Source organism: Macrotis lagotis, chromosome 1 (genome assembly GCF_037893015.1).
Source record: "Macrotis lagotis isolate mMagLag1 chromosome 1, bilby.v1.9.chrom.fasta, whole genome shotgun sequence".
NCBI lineage: Eukaryota > Metazoa > Chordata > Mammalia > Peramelemorphia > Peramelidae > Macrotis > Macrotis lagotis.
Genome location: NC_133658.1, coordinates 603,574,545 through 603,591,505, shown reverse-complemented (window position 1 = coordinate 603,591,505; position 16,961 = coordinate 603,574,545).

Sequence of the window (16,961 nt, the reverse complement as noted above, 5' to 3'; positions counted from 1 at the left end):
TTCCCAGAAGCTAATGTCTTTGGCTTTATCAAACAGTTAATTATTATAGTAATTTTTTACTGTTTCTTTTGTACTAATCTAATCCGCTGATAATTTACACTATTTCCTATCCAGTACCAGGTATTTTTGATGACTGATGTTTTAGAGTATTGTTTTAGAACTGGTCCCACCTTCCTTTGAATTTTTTTTTTCCTCAATTCCTTTGCCATTCTTGACCTTTTCTTGCTCTACTTTGTTTTTGTTTGTTTGTTTGTTTGTTTTTACTATTTTTCTATCTCATTAAAGAGTGTCTGGTAGTTTGATTGGTATGGCAGTGAATAAGTAATGTAATTTGGGTAGACTTGTCATTTTTATTACATTAACTCAGCCTAACAATGAACAATTGCCCTTTTTTCCCCATTTGCTTAGATCTGACTTTATTTGTGCAAAAAATATTTTATAATGGTATAAATATAGCTTCTGGGTTTCTCTTGGAACAAGATTCCCATTATATTAAAATGTAATTTCTTTATATCTCTTGCCACTGGGTTTTATATAGAAAGGCTAATGATTTATGTGAGCTTATTTAATATCCTGCTGAAGCTGATCATTGTTTCAAGTAATATTTTAGATGATTTTGTAGGATTCTCTAAGTATACCACCATATCATCTGCAAAGAGTGAAAATTTTGCTTCCTCAGTGACCATTTCTTCATTTTTTCTTCTCATTATTAAAACTAATATTTTTATTACCATATTGAATAATAGAGGTGAATGGGCATCCTTGTTTCACTTCTGATCTCATTGGTAAGGCTCCTAATTTATTCCCATAACATATAGTGTTTTCTGATAGTTTTAGAGAAATACTATTCTTTATTTTATGGAAAACTTCATTATTTCATATACTCTTTAGGTTTTCTAATAATAATGGGTGTATTTTGTCAAAGACTTATTCACCATCAATTGAAATAATCATATGATTACTATTAGTTTTGCTATTGATATGATCAATGATATTGATTGTTTTTCCTAATGTTGAGTCATCCCTCTCTGCTTTGTATGAATCCTATCTGATCATGGTATATTTTCATAGTAATAGCTTGTTGTAATCTCTTTGCTAAAATTTTAAAAGATTCTTGCATCAATGTTCATTAGGGAGATTCATCTATAATTTTCTTTGTTTTGGTTTTTCTGGGTTTAGGTGTCAGCATAATATTGATGTCACAAAAAGGAACTTGGCAGAACTCCTATTTTTTAAAAATTTTATAGTATTGAAATTAATTGTTCCTTAAATGTTTGGTACAATTCACTTGCAAATCCATCTGGACTTGGAAACTTTTTCTTAGGGAGTTTATTGATGGTTTCTTCAATTTCTTTTCTGAAATGGGGTTATTGAAATATTTTATTTCCTCTTAGGTTATTCTGAGTAGTTTATGTTTTGTAAATATTCATTCATTTCTCTTAGATTGTTGAATTTATTGCCATACTATGGGCAAAATAGCTCCAAAATATCACTTTAATTACCTCCTCATTGATGAGTTCACACTTTCATTTTTGGTACTGGTAACTTGGTTTTCTTATTTCTTTTTTTTAAAATCAGAAAAGCTAAAAGTTTATTTTTTTCATAAAAACAACTCTTACTTTTATTTATCAGTTCAATGGTTTCCTCACTTTCAATTCTATTAATTTCTTTTTTTGACTTTCAGAATTTCTATTTTGATATTCAATTGGGGATTTTAATTTGTTCTTATATAGCTTTTTTTAGTTTCATGCCCCATTCATTGATTTCCTCTTGCTTTATTTTATTCACATAAGCATTTAGAGAGATATTAAATTTCCCCTAATAACTCCTTTAAGTGTATCCCACACCCTTTACAATGTTGTCTTATTTTCATTGTCTTGACTTCATCTGTTTTTCAGGCTCTTGGTTTTGTTTGATGAAATCTTGGTTTGTCATAGTCCTTAGTTTCCATTGGTCCAATGTTAATTTTTAGGGTTTTATTTTCTTCAGTTAGCATTGTGTTTCCTTTTATTTTAAGAGAGTTGCTTTCCTTTTACAGTTGGGTAATTTTACTTTTGTGATGAGTTCATTCTGTTTACAGTTGATCAGTTTTATTTTTGATGAATTATGCTCTTTTTCCAGTTGATCGTTTTTTACTTTTTAAAAAAATGTTTATTTATTTAAGGCAATGGGGTTTGCGTGACTTGTGGAAGGTCACACAGTTAGGCAATTATTAAAGTATCTGAGGCTGGATTTGAGCTCAGGTCCATCCTCCTGACTCCAGGACTAGTGCTCTATCCACTGAGACACCTAGCTGAACCCCCCCAATTTTTACTTTTAAAGAGTAGATATCTTTAGTCAATTTTTCATAATTCTGCATGGCTCTCATTTCTTTTATCCATTTTTCTTCTTCCTCTCTTCTTTGTTGTTTGAAATCCTTTTTTTGAGAGTTATTTTAGGTTTAATTCATAAATTCCTTTGAAATTTCACATGTAGGCAATCTGTCACTACATTCTTCTTCTGAGAAGGCATTTTTATCATTCCTACCTGAATTTCAACTTTCTATGATTAGCACTATTTTTGAATGTTTATTTGCTCATTTTCATAGTTATGCTCTGTTTCCTGGGGTACAGGGAGTAAAGCTACAATCTTTTTTTGTGCTGGGTCTGGGATCTGTGGTTTATTGCTTATCAAGGTGTTGTCTATGAAGTCCACACATTGCCTATGCAGAGATCTGTTTCCTCCTTTGTTCCCAGGCATTACCCATGCAATGAGCTTGTTCCCAACCCAGTTTCATCTGTTGGCCTAGGGTTTTCAGGGCTTGGTCTTTGTGTGGCCTTGGGATCCTCCCTGCTGGCCTGCTATCAAGCTGACTTCCTGAACTGGGACCTGAGCTGCACTGAACTAAGAGCCTCCTGCTTGACTTTCCCCTCTTCCACTTCTGCTGGGCTATATTCCCCTTTCACTCCTGAAGAAACAGATCTTTACTGAAGATCCTCCACAATATCTTGAGTTGAGAACTTGTTTTGCTCTTTTTCGAGTATGATCTATAACTTTAAATCTGTGTGGAAGCTTGAGTTAAAGTTGAGTCTGGAAAAGCTCTGGGAGTTTGCTAACTTTGTGCTGCCATCTTGGCTCTATCTCAGAAATCATACCTCATATTTTACTGAAAAAAATTAGACATCATTTGTCAAGAGCAACCACCTCTCTTTTACTCTTCATTTCTTATCACTCAGGTGCCTTTTGCCATTATCTCCTCCTTCACCTTTCTCACATGAAGGGGTTGCTCCATCCCTAGTCAAGGAATACCCCTCTAGTCCAGATATAGACAGGAGAGGAAATTTCATTCTTTTTCCTCCAACAGATTGTTCTCTCCATCATTCTCACTATTTCACTTATCTTCAGTCTCTCCCTGATTAATGGTGGCTCCTTCTCTATTATCTACAACCATTTCTATGTCTCAGTCCTCAAAAATCCCTCATTTTATCCTTCCATTCCCATTATCTCCTCTGCCCATTATGGATAAACTCCTTGAAAAGCAAATATTTCACTTCGTCTAAAATTACTCTCTTCTTAACTCTTTATTATCAGACTTCTGATCTCATCATTCTACCCAAACTGTTCTTTCTAAAGTTATCAATAATCTCCCACCTTATCTTCACCTATTAATATCCCTGACTTCTTCTAACTTCTGACCTTCTACTGAAGATTAACCTGTCTTATTTCTCCTGTCTTCCTTTATAGATTATTTCCTATTCATCTTATCTAAATGTAGTTTTGTTTGTACATAGTGGTATGCTTTTTGTCTCTCTCTCCCCAGCTTAGACCATGAATTCCTAGAAGTCAGGATCTGTGTTTTGCAATTTTTTTTATGCCCAGTGTTTTTCACAATCGTTGGAACCTAGTAAGCACTTAATAAATGCTTATTTAATGACTAGCCATGTATTAGGAAAATTAAGAAGACTAAGTCAATAGGACCTAGATATGTGAAAAAGAAAAACTATGTAATAAAGTGGGGAAGTTTGTGAAGGACTTTAAATTTAAAAACAGAATTTACATTTGCTTCTAAAAATGAAGTAGAAATTAAAATAAATGACCCCTAAAACTTCAATAACAAAGGAATTTAAGGCACAAGTGAAGAGATGAAGAAGGCATTTGGAAAAGAAAAGAAAAGAAGGGGAGATCTTTCTGATATACCTGAAATAATTATACTTTGTTATATGAGAGCTCAGGTTATGAAAACAATATAGATATAGATGAACCCTTTTGGGAAGCAATATTTGTATATGTTACTTTTGCTGTGGACAGTGCAAAGTTGTTGGAAGTATTTCTATTAGCTTACCTTTGTATTGAACTTTATGACTACAAAACACTTTTTTAAATTTATTACTTAACAGCATTCTTAATAGTTTGATATGATAAGTAATATTATACTTGTTTAATTGAGAAGAAAACTGAGTTTTAGAGAAATTAAATGAGTTGGTCTAGATCACACAATTGGCAAGTGATAGAGTTGAACTTGCCAGAACTTCCGTTTGCAAATTCAAGGTTCTTTACACTATACCACACTGCCCTGTGAATGATTTGGCAGACCTTCAAGAGTTAAAAACCAGTAACAACAACAAAAACCTGCTATTTTCATACTGTTTTAAATAACCTGCTTACTAGACTAATTTGATACTCATTCTGCCTTTCCATATAACTTGTGGCATCATTCCAAGAATTAATCTCCAATATTTTCAAGAGTGACTAGACTAGCAGATATATGGACAAAGATGGACATGTTTTCTTTCTGAATCATCGCCGGTCTGCTGACTCTCCCAAGATGTGTTCCAGTTTTTCTCCTTTGATAGCCATTCAAAATTGGTGGTGCCATGTGGATATTTTTCTAGACCAGATGGTTGGAAGGAATTAGGAGCATATGGATGAAAAATCTGAAATATTTCCAAAAGGCTATTGTAACACGGTTTGTCAGTGAGATATTGCTTTCCCAAAGAAGCTCATCATATCTGCACTGTGTTCTGAGTCTGAGGAGCCTCAGAGGTTTAGAAATAGATTTATGCAACTCTCTTAATTCATCTATAATGGTCAGTCCTTTAAAATCAAGAAATCTATATCCCATAAAAAAACATCCAAAAACAACAACATCAACAACAGGACAAATGTGGGAGCTATTGGATGGTTATATCAATTTGTTTAATCAATCTTCCAACAAACTGGAGTATTAACTCTTGTCTCTTCCTGTTGTTTCTACCTTTATATAATTATATAGAACTATCAGAACTCATGCCTATAATGTTTATTCTCCTCATCTACACTTGATGAAATATAGCTGTCCCTTAAAGACATATTACAGGTTTACCTTTTCATTGACTGTTCTAGTTGAATGTATTCTTTCCCTCTTCAAATTTCTTAGATAATTTGATCTAGAATACTTCTAGATATTATCTGTATTAGATTGTATTTATCTTCATTTTATATTCAACCTAATATGCTATAAGCTCCTTGAGGTCAAGGATGATATTGTTTTGTCATGTCATTCACAAAGTATGTAAATACCTGAAGGAAAGAGCAATATTTCATTCCCCATTCCATTAGGGTAATTCTATCCCACCAAATGGATTTTAAGTCTTTTGTGAGGTAATTGCTAACTCCGGGAACATTTCTAAAGAACTTGGAAGTTAAGTGAATTTCCTGGGTTATCAAAGCTATTTAGCATTACTAGAAACATTTGACCATAACTCTAATATGGACTCTGCAATTGGGCCATGTTTCCTTACATATAATAAACTTTGATTTGAGTTTTCTTGAATAGAATTGAAATATATATGATAATCAAATTTCCATCTATAAAACTATAACTCTTAATAATATAACCTAAAGTGAACCACAAATGTTCAAGGGAATTTAGTTGTTGTAGAACCCATTTATAATTTCCATTTCTCTATGTGATTGAAAAGAAAATCCTTGCCCCCCCTGCTCACTTACAAATTCCCTCATAAACTAATCATAACTTTATCTTATTTTTCTTATTTATTCCTCTATATAACACTCTCATTGATATCTTGATCCTACATGCTTAACTTCTTAGACATTTTTCTATTTCATTCCTCTTGTGGCAATGTCTTAGTCATGGTCAAATTTGACAAGTAATTCTAGTTTAATGCATACACCAGTTCAAAAGTAAACTGAATTTTTTCCCCTCTAAATGGATAGTACAAAACCTGATTTAATCATTCTCTTAGTTCCAATGGGTGGTAGATAATACATACATATATGTATATATATATGTATATATATATACATATATATATATATATATATATATATATGGAGAGAGAGGAGAGAGAGAGGAGAGAGAGGAGAGAGAGGAGAGAGAGGAGAGAGAGAGAAGAGAGAGAGAGAGAGAGATAGTGGAGTGTTTGCTTGATCTCATGTTACAAGATGAATTTGAACCCAATTAGGGACCCCAATTAACTTCTCTGAATTCCAGCTTCTCAAATAAAAATATATTACTTTAACTGCTATTTTATAGGACAGTATTTTTACTCAAATTTAATATTTTTGGTCTAGTAGTTATACACAAATTTTTTTTTCAAAGATATAATTTCATGATTTGGGGGTAAGACTTATAGTAGAATTAAAATGAAAACTACAAATATTTTTTTTAAATGAGCTAATGAGGGGGCAGCTAGTTGGCAAAGTGAATAGAGCACTGGCCTTGTAGTCAGAAGGACATAAGTTCAAATCCAGCCTGAGACACTTAGTAACTACCTAGGTATGTGATTATTGGAAAGTCACTTAACCCTGTTGCCTTAAATACATTTTTTTTTATAAAAATGAGTTAATGGAATATAAACCGTGTTTGATGAGCAGATTATGAAACAATATTTAAAATAGGGTTCTCTGCTGGATTCAAAGTATGCATTTGTCCATTCTAGTCATTTTTAGTCTGACTTAAAGAATAATAATTTAAACAAAATTTACTCTCCTGATATTCAGCTCCCCCCCCCAAAAAAAAAGGAAAAATCTCTATTGAGGTATTAGAACCCGAATTTTTACTTGTGTGTCTTCAGCCACTGTTAGGGATTTTGTAAACAAATATATAGCAATGCTTGGCATGATCTAAATCAGAAACATTGTTAGTCAGTGGAATCATTAAAACATAAAATACAAATTTCAAAATTCAACATTTTAGGTTTTTATTTATATGCATCTTTCCTAAATTTCTGGTGTGCCTGCTATTGCTTTCCTAACCTTGTCTCCACTGCCCTCAACATATCAGTTTTCAAGTTCTTACCAAACATTCTCAGTGACTCCTCAGCCTATCTCTGCCAATTCATATCAAAGTGTTATTTTAGAAAAGAATCTAATGCAGCATTTTTTCCCCTGTAAAAATACTATAAATCACTTTTTTCTTCTATCAGAATTTAACATTCCCTTTCTTCATGGATATTCTTCTATATCTCTGAAACTTTTTCTCTCAACTTCTCTAAGTCATTTACTGATTCATTTCTTCTTTTTCTCCACTAAATATTGATACCCCACAAGACATGATACTTGTTCTTCTTCTATTCTTTCTCTACTTCTCTATTTCCACAGATTCAGCAATCACTTCTTTTACAGAGACTTCCATAGCTATAATTCAAGTTCGTTTCTTTTTCTTGCATTTCAGACTTACATTTCAACTAAACTGTCAGAAATCTAATGGATTCCCAAACATAACCTGACCAAAAAAATGTTAACATCTCTCTGATATATACATATATGCATATGAATAAGTGTATATGTCCTCGTTTAGTGTCAGCCCTCAGGTTCTACTTATTTTTCTTTCATCTTTTGATTCCTTTTGATACCTTTTTAATTCCTTATTTCTCAAGCTACAGCACTTGCATCTCTAGGATTCAAGATCTAGGACCATCATTTCAATTTGAAAACTAATGGTGTTATCTGTACTTTACAAGAATCTTTGAAATTTTTCCAAAATATGTATAAAAAAGGAAAAGAGATAGATGTTGTTTTATCTTAGTCCAGGGTAAAATTCGCATGTCAATGAAGTAAGATATCACTTGAATTTTGCTAGCTACAATAGTGCATTCAGACAAATATTATTGTTGACTATCAAACTCAAAGGTTTTTTCCATCATTGTTTCACCTCTCACATCCAATAAATCATGGTGCTTCAATTAATTTTAAAATTTATTTTCCTTGCATCTAGAGTGAATGTCACATAGTCATCTCTTGGATCTACTATGAATTTCCAACTTATTTTTGGTCCCATCTTATAACTGAATTGGCATGTACTTCTTTTCATTCTATTATCACCAGCATAGTTAATTTATCTGTTGTTTACTTGCTTCACCATATCATTAATAATAATGACAAATTAAAACTAACCTAATTCCCAACCCTAAAGCATCTCACAAAGCATCCTCCTAGCTCAATAGATTGCTATTTATCATTTGACTTTTAATTCTATCTGATTGGTCATTCATCAATTCTTGAGAAAACACTAAAAAAATCCCTCAAAACCTCAGCCAGTGTGAATTTATCAAATCTAATTATTTAATATTATCCATACATGAAAGATCTTTTGTTCACTGAAAAGGAAGTAGCAAGAATTAAACAATGAGAAGGTTTGACTTATAGTCATTTGCATTTTATTCATCAAAAATGCATCATTCTCTTAAACAAATTTCCCTGTTATGCTTTTCAAATTACTTTTCCTATCAGTTGATATTAAATATTCCAGATCTGATTGTCAGGATCAGTCTCTATTTCTTCAACTTGAAGGTCAGTGCCCCATTAGTCTTCTTTTTTATTACATCTTTTCAATCTACTCTTGCTTGAAGATATTTCAGACTGGCCAATGAGTGTTCTGATGCATGTATTAATCATAGTCTTTGAAGGCACTCAGTCACCCATCTACAGAGTATGTCAGGTCATTTATCAATATCTTTATACAGAAAAATCTTAATTATTTTTCAACTGCTTACTGCTTGGGTGGAAAGGAAGGTTGTCTTTCAAAAGATACCATTTTTTAAAAAAAACTGTCCAATGGATTGCCAGATTTAACATTATCATTCATTTTCCCCTCTCTATAAATCATATTGCTTTTCTGTCTCCAAGAATATTTTTTGTCTTTCCACTGAAGTAAATTCTTCCTCTTTCTATCAATTTGTTTGGCTTAATGATCATTTTTTGACATTTAGCTATCTCTTAGTTTTATGAAAACATAATTAATTCTTGAGTTTTCTCCTTTGATTTCAGTTCTCTACTTAACATATCCAATTTAACAAGGCCATAATTCATATTACATTTGCAAAAGATTGTACTACACAGACAGATACTCAGAATTTAAAAAAAAATAAATAAAAACTGTGTAGCCTTGAGGGATCATCTGTCTGCTTTATAGTTACATTAAAGTGGAAAGAATTGAAAATACAACATATCTAATAACTTTTAAACAGTGGGACAAATTATCATAAGATATTATGAAATTGCCATTATTTGAAATTTTTTTTTTAAAAAGGGCAAAATCATCTAAGGTATTTAGGTGAAACTAGTTGCCATAAGGTCAATCAGGTAATGTTCTGCTAAACATTCTGCTAAGTTCTCTTTTTTTTTCCTTTCTTCTTTGCAAATTTTCCCTGGTTCTATGATTCTACAGTTAGTAAAAGAAACTATGTAACCTATTTCCTATTTAATGAAATGTACCTTTGTGTAATGTTATTGCAAAGAATATTCACAGAATCATAGATTATCAATACTGTGAGAAAACCAAGGGACTATTTAGTTCAATTCATATTTGAAATGGACTTGTCTGTGAACCTATGATCACTTTACAGAATAAGCTACCACCCTCACTTTGCTGATGGCTTCCAGTGGATGAGAAGCCACCACTTCCCAAGTAATCTCAAGATAATTTGTACAGCTTTGACACTTAGGAAATTTTGCTTTATATTGAATCCATTTTTGCCTTTTCGCAATTTCAACCTATTGCTATCCATTTCATCCTTCAAAGTCAAGAAGAACAGTTATAAACCCTTTGTCAAATAATATATCTTCCAACACTTGAAAAAAGGCTATAATTTTTCCCAAGCTAAAATACTGCAAGTTCCTTTGATCCATTCCCTTATGCATCACTACACAAGGAAGGAAAAATTATTCTCTGAACTTTAAGAGCAAAGTAACTTGCTAAATATGAAAAAGTAAAACAATCCCTTGTAGAATACCTTGCAGAATAAATGAATTAAAATAGATGTATACATAAGCATACATGCAGTCCTACATATATATGCACATACAGATGCACATACATACACATGCAAAAACATATAGATAGATAGATAGATAGATAGATAGATAGATAGATAGATAGACTAAATAACAGACAGAAGGCACTGGAATTAAGAATGGTTGGAAAAGACTTCCAGTAAAAGATGAAATTTTTATTGAATCCTAAAAGAAAGGGAAGATAGAATTGAGAAGAAACAGAATTACAGGCAAAGAGAAAATGTATAAGGTTGAGAGATGAAGCATTTTAATCTTGGAATAGATCGAAGACCAGTGTCATAAGATCAAAGAATGCATGCTAGTGTGTAAAGTATATGAAGAGTGAAAAGGCGGGAGAGCATTCTGGAGAGCAATTTGGAACTATGCCCAAAGAGAAATAAAAATGTTCATTCCCTTTGATCCAGCAATTCCAGTTCTAGGCCTATAATTGAAAAGAAATCATAAAAAATAGGAAAAATCCCACATGTTCCAAAATATTCATGACAGCAATTTTTGTAGGGTAAAGAACTGAAAATTGATGGGATGTCCATCAATTGGGGAAATGGCTAAATGAATTATGGTAAATGAATACTATGGATTATTATTTTTAAAAAGAAACCATAAATGAACAGACTCTAGAGAAGCATGGAATGAGTTACAGGATCTGATGCCGAGCAGAGGGGAGCAGACCAAGAGAACAATGTACACATTAACGACAACCTTGGGAGATGAACAACATTGTTGGAAGCAGATCTGCCCAGCAGGTCAGAGAAGTAAGACAACAGTAGTGGAGGATTGTGAACAATATTTTCCCCATCCAGAGGAAGAAAAAAAAATAACCCTTCAGAATGTGATGAAGACTTTATAAAAATTATCTCTTATGTATCTTTTCCCCTTAAATCCTAATTCCTCATTCCAAAAATGACTAATCTGTAAACACTTTTATCAAAAATATGAAAATATGTATGTATAATGTTAACCTGAAGGTTCCTCACTGAGGGGAAGGGGGTGGGAAGGGAGAGTTGGAGGAAATTTTGTAACTTAAAACTATGCATGTGAGGCAGCTAGGTGGCGGGCTTAGTGGATAAAGCACCGGCCTTGGAGTCAGAAGTACGTGGGTTCAAATCAGGTCTCAAACACTTAATAATTACCTAGCTGTGTGGCCTTGGGCAAGCCACTTAACCCCATTTGCCTTGCAAAAACCTAAAAAACAAAACAAAACAAAAGCTATACATGTGCAAAAGGATGAAAAAAAAATAAATAAGGAAAGAAAAAGTAGGAGGGGTCTTGGTTATGAAGGATTCTGAAAGTTGAGCACAGAATTTTGTACATAATCCTAGACTTGACAGTGAAATCCTGGAGTTTATTCAGTAGGGATGTGATGTGGTCTTTAGGAAAGTCCTATTGGTGGCTGATTGGAAGATAGATTAACATAGTGGGAAATGAGGCAAACAACCCCCCAATGTAACATGGCAAAAATCTAAGCATGAGATGATGAGGTCCATCACTAGAATGATAATAGAGTCAGAGGAGAGACAGCACATATGAAATACTGGAGAGGTGAAATTGACATAAATTGGAAGAAGACTGGATATAAAGAAGGAAAGACAGTACGGAATTGAGGATAACACCTAAGACATGAGCCTATGATATTTGGAAGATGCTATTGACCTCTATACTATTAAGGAAGGTTGGAACTCATGAGGGTTAAAGGGGTAAAATAATCTGTTCTATTGAACAAAAAATGTTTTGTTTTAGAGATTGCCGTGACAATTTAATATGTCTGAAAAGAAATTGGAGACAGAAGATTATAAATTAGCAGAGAAATTGGGATAGGATAGGTAGCTTGGTCTAAATTTTAATTGCTAATGTTTGCTGTTTTTGATCCAAAATTTTTCATAGAATTGCTTTGTTTTAAAATTCAGCCTTCAAATGATAATATTTAGGAGGAATGATGGAATTGTTGAAATATTTTCATTTTAAATAGGTAGTTACAAAGTTACAAAGCAGTTACAAAGACACCAAGACAGCCATGATTCTGCTCTGCCATTTCCCTTTATTGTCTCATTCTTTTACTGATTGTCCTGACATATAACTTTCATTCTTCCCTAGCCTCTTCCCTCTTGATCTAGGACTCTCACAATCCTTCTTTCCATTTTGCCTTTGCTGGTTACCCCCAAACCTAGGATTACACCATGATTTCCAACTTCACTTGGGCCTTTTCACCACTGCCACAATATCTCTCTCTGCCTGGAATACTACATAGTACATAAATTGTAATCAAAATAGATGTTAGCTAAATCATTGTCCTAAAACTGTCACTCTAATTACTGTAGACTCTACTAGACACTGTGTCTGACATTACAATGCCTCCCAAAGGACAGGGGTAAAATTCTCAACTTCATAAATAGTGCACTTTGAAAATAATGTAATCTTCCCTTGCCTAATTATATAAAGGGAATATAGATGACAATAACTATATTGTATGGTAATAAAATTCAACCCTCCCCATTTAAAATTATAAAACAATTTGTCCCTCTACTAAATGTTTCCAAATGACTGCTTTTGACTTCTTATGTAAATTTTTAATATATTTTCTTTCTTTCCTTCTCAGACTTTTAGATATAACTTCTGGTTGCTGACAATAATAGTTGATTTTTGAGCCCTCCTTCTACATTTATTTTGTTACACCCTGCTATATGTGTATGGGAAGTGGATAGTTAAAAATGTTAGAATAAGAATAAAAATAAGAATTGTTAGAATTAAAATGTTGTCCTTGTTAAAATTGTTAGAATTTTCTGAGTATCGGATAAAATAATTCTTCTCTGAATCAGCTGTTCAAATTTTTATTGGGGAGAGTATAAGGGTCTAATTTGAATGTTCAGAGAACTTTTATGATTATTTCTGAAGAGGAGATTGAATTGACATATAAGGATCATACAAGGTGGCATATTCCCTAAAGCACCCAAGAAAATCCCAGTTATTCAAGGGACCCAGTAATACTGTGCTTGGGTCTTAAGGCAATAATAAAAGTGCATTGCTATTATTGGCTATGTGGTTTCCCAGCAGTGTAAGGATTTTTTGTTTTGGTATATTGCAAATAATACATCATGGGCCTTCAGTTGATCAAGAGGAAAGAATGTTGCGTCAATTAAAAATAGAAACACACAATTCTAATTTACTTAGAATTTTCAGGTAGAATTATATAATCAGAGACTTCTAGTAATGAAACCTGATTTTACTTTATCCTGGCATTATGTGGATTGCTCTCATGTAAAAGATAAAGTATGGGGATTCTTCAAGGTAACTTGTGTTTGGCCTGATGATGATTGCTTTTCTATTTCCTTTTCTCAGTGAGTGAATGAGCATCAATGTCAGGATGGATATGACCAGTTTTGGAAACAACTCTAAGTCTGAGAGTTCTGAATTTATTGAAGATAGATGATTGTTAACAAAGAGAATTGTTTTTGTTCATTTATTTGTTCTTTTATTGGAGGTGAAAACTGATGAAAGAAGACAAGGTCCCTTACTTTGGCTTTCTAGATGGTAACTGAGGGAGACAATGTAGAACCTGTGTGAAATGTAAAATGCGTTATAATCAATCCTGCAAACTTCTCTGTGTTCTAATGAGGTTTAAATTTCATCTTCCCAACAGATTTTAATAGTAGTTACAGGATATTGAATCTTATTTTAAGTTGTTCTGTCAATATGTATTAAGTCCAGGAGAAGATAATGTTTGTGACTGAAATACCTGTTGTATATGTGATTCATTCTCTATATAGAGGACATTTATAATTCCCTCTTGGGGAGAACTAGACATGAACCATACTGCTAATCTTCAAGCAATTTGTCCCTGGAGTGTAAGGGTTGGTGTTTAATGAACTGAAGAATATGAGAAAAGGGAGCATTGCCTCCCTACACACTGCACATCACCATGAGTCTCTAATTAAGACCTAGACCTGCTAAGAATGAACCCAGTCATACCGCATGTAGAGGTCAAGAGCAGATGGGAGTACATACATTGTACCCATGAATATGTAGATACAAGATTATAGATTTAGAGTTGAAAAGGGTCTTTGATTTCATTTATCTTTGTCATTTTTAGAGCTGAGAACAATAAAACATAGAGCAATCTATGATCAGAAAAGTAGTAGATAACAGTACTGGCATTCAAACTAAAATCTTAGAATTCTAAATTCATTCCATTTATTTTGCAGCCTCCTTTTCAATTAGTCAAATTACAGGCATTCTTAAATGCCACATATATTAAAAATATTCATAAATACAAAACAGAAAATATATTCAAGATAACTTCAGAAAAAAAAGGAAAACCTTAGTAACTAGGGGTAAAAAGTAGGAGATCATGAAATGATTTGAATAGAGGTACGACTTTGATGGAAGTCTGTGATTCTAAGAACCAAAGGTGAGTAGAAAATACATTTTAAATTTAAGGAAAACTTTGTATAAATTCTATTCTTTGCTTTAAAAAAGTAGGTTCTCAAAAATATTGATTAAATTGAATTTCCTTGAAACTTGATAGGTGAGCTTATTTAACTTCAGAAACGAGTTGAATGGGCACCAGATCCATTCTTTCTAGACCCAGAGGATCCAAAAACCAGGAGCATGAGTTCATGAGATTTACAAATTCTGACGATTTGAGTAATGAATTTCTTCAATTTAAGGTGATATTGATTCATCTAATAAAGGATTGGTAAGTAATTGACAAGAACATTTTTCCTGTGCTCCTAATTTCTTTCAATCAAACAACTTTTCAAGCTCCATTGTGTGTGTTTTTCTTTTCACCCCCTCCCCCAACTTTTTAGTTACCTTTTATGTATCATCTACTTGCATCAAGGATGCAAACTCATTGAAGGCAAGTATGTTATGTTTTCTTTTTTGCAAGGCAATGGGTTTAAGTGACTTGAAGTATGCTCTTATTGTTTTTTATAACCCATTTTACACTTCTAACAGAGACTAGCATAGAGTTAGTGCTTAATAAAACTTGTTTTCTGCATATCTATAATCAGAAAATGATTGTGTTATTTTCTTCCTGGACAATGTCTGATGATCATAGTTTCCAATCTCTCGATAGAGAAAGACTGGATGCTAGAGATTTGAAAGGTTAAGGAAGACGAATTAATGGAATCAAAGAAATTTTTCAAAGACAAAAGAAAAATTTTAAAACCTGATGATTTTTGCAAATGATTTGCAGAAATGATAGTAGGGAAGGAAGATTAACAGCTTGTCCCAATTCATAAAAAATAGAAACTTGCAGGTATCATTTTTTCATTCTCTTTTGCTCTGATGTTAAAAAATAATGTGAAGCCTCTGAAATTATATCACTAAAGTTAATTACCTAATACAATAATGTATATAGTTAGCTGGGGGAGATTTGAGATGGAAAATAAAGGGTAAATCCTAATCACTGACTAGGGTGATTCACCAACCAATTTGAATTTGAGAGGAACTAGTACCTTCATCATTCCAGAATTTTTTTTTTAGATTTTTTTTTCAAGGCAATGGGGTTAAGTGGCTTGCCCAAGGCCACACTGCTATGTAATTATTAAGTGTCTGAGACCTGATTTGAACTCAGGTACTCCTGACTCCAAGGCCGGTGTTCTATTCACTGCACCACCTAGCTGCCCCTAAAATTTTAACATAGTTAAAAAAAATCAGGATTAATACGTATAACTGTACTACCTTGAGCTAGAAAAAAATAAACTAGAAACAAAATCCTAAAACCCTTTAAACACCATTATGTATCTTTAGACATCATTTATGTTTATATACATTCCTAGCCATGGAAATTTAGACACTTCACATACATAAAGCCTTTTTTCTCCTCTCTCTCCACTTACATATTGATGGCAAAAATCTTACCTAGTAAGAATTTTGGATTCATGCAGTGAAAGAAGAATGTTTAGGACTTACAAAATGTGAGGGGGGGGGAAGAGAGAAAACACTAGTTCATATTATAATGAACTTTATTTATAACTGAAAGCATAAGACCTGTCAAAATTCATTAAAATGATTTTTTGAAAAATATCACTAAAATTAATACTCATATTAATATTTCATATTAAGGTTTTCAAAGCATATTTATACTTAATTATATTTGTCCTTCACAGTCATCCTGTAAAATATAGATTTGAGTTTTATTTTGTCCAAATCAATTATTTCATTGCGATTATAAAAACCATCACATTGAGGAAATTCCCTAAAAGTATTCAGTTCTTCAATTTGTGGTTTGAGAGTTTTAACAGTAGGGTTTTGAGAGCACAAATGATTTGTCTAGAAGACATGAACCAAAATTTTCTATCTAAATTAGATTTTCTTTGAGTAGATAATTTTTTTTTAGGTTTTTGCAAGGCAATGGTGTTAAGTGTCTTGCCCAAGGCCACACAGCTAAGTAACTATTGTCTGAGGTCAGATTTGAACTCAGGTACTCCTGACTCCAGGGCTGGAGCTTTATCCACTTCACCAACTAGCCACCCTGAGTAAATAATCTTTAAAGTACTATTATCTACAACTTTAGGTGCATAATCTTTAAAATACTACAATCTACATTTTACTGATGAGGAAACAGATGAAAACTTGGCCTATGATCACCAAGGTTGGAGGTATGACTCAAACCTCCCTTTCTCTTTCTCTATCTGTCTCTCTTTCTCTCTTTACCCCTCAGTACTTCTTTCTAATTTCTACTTTAT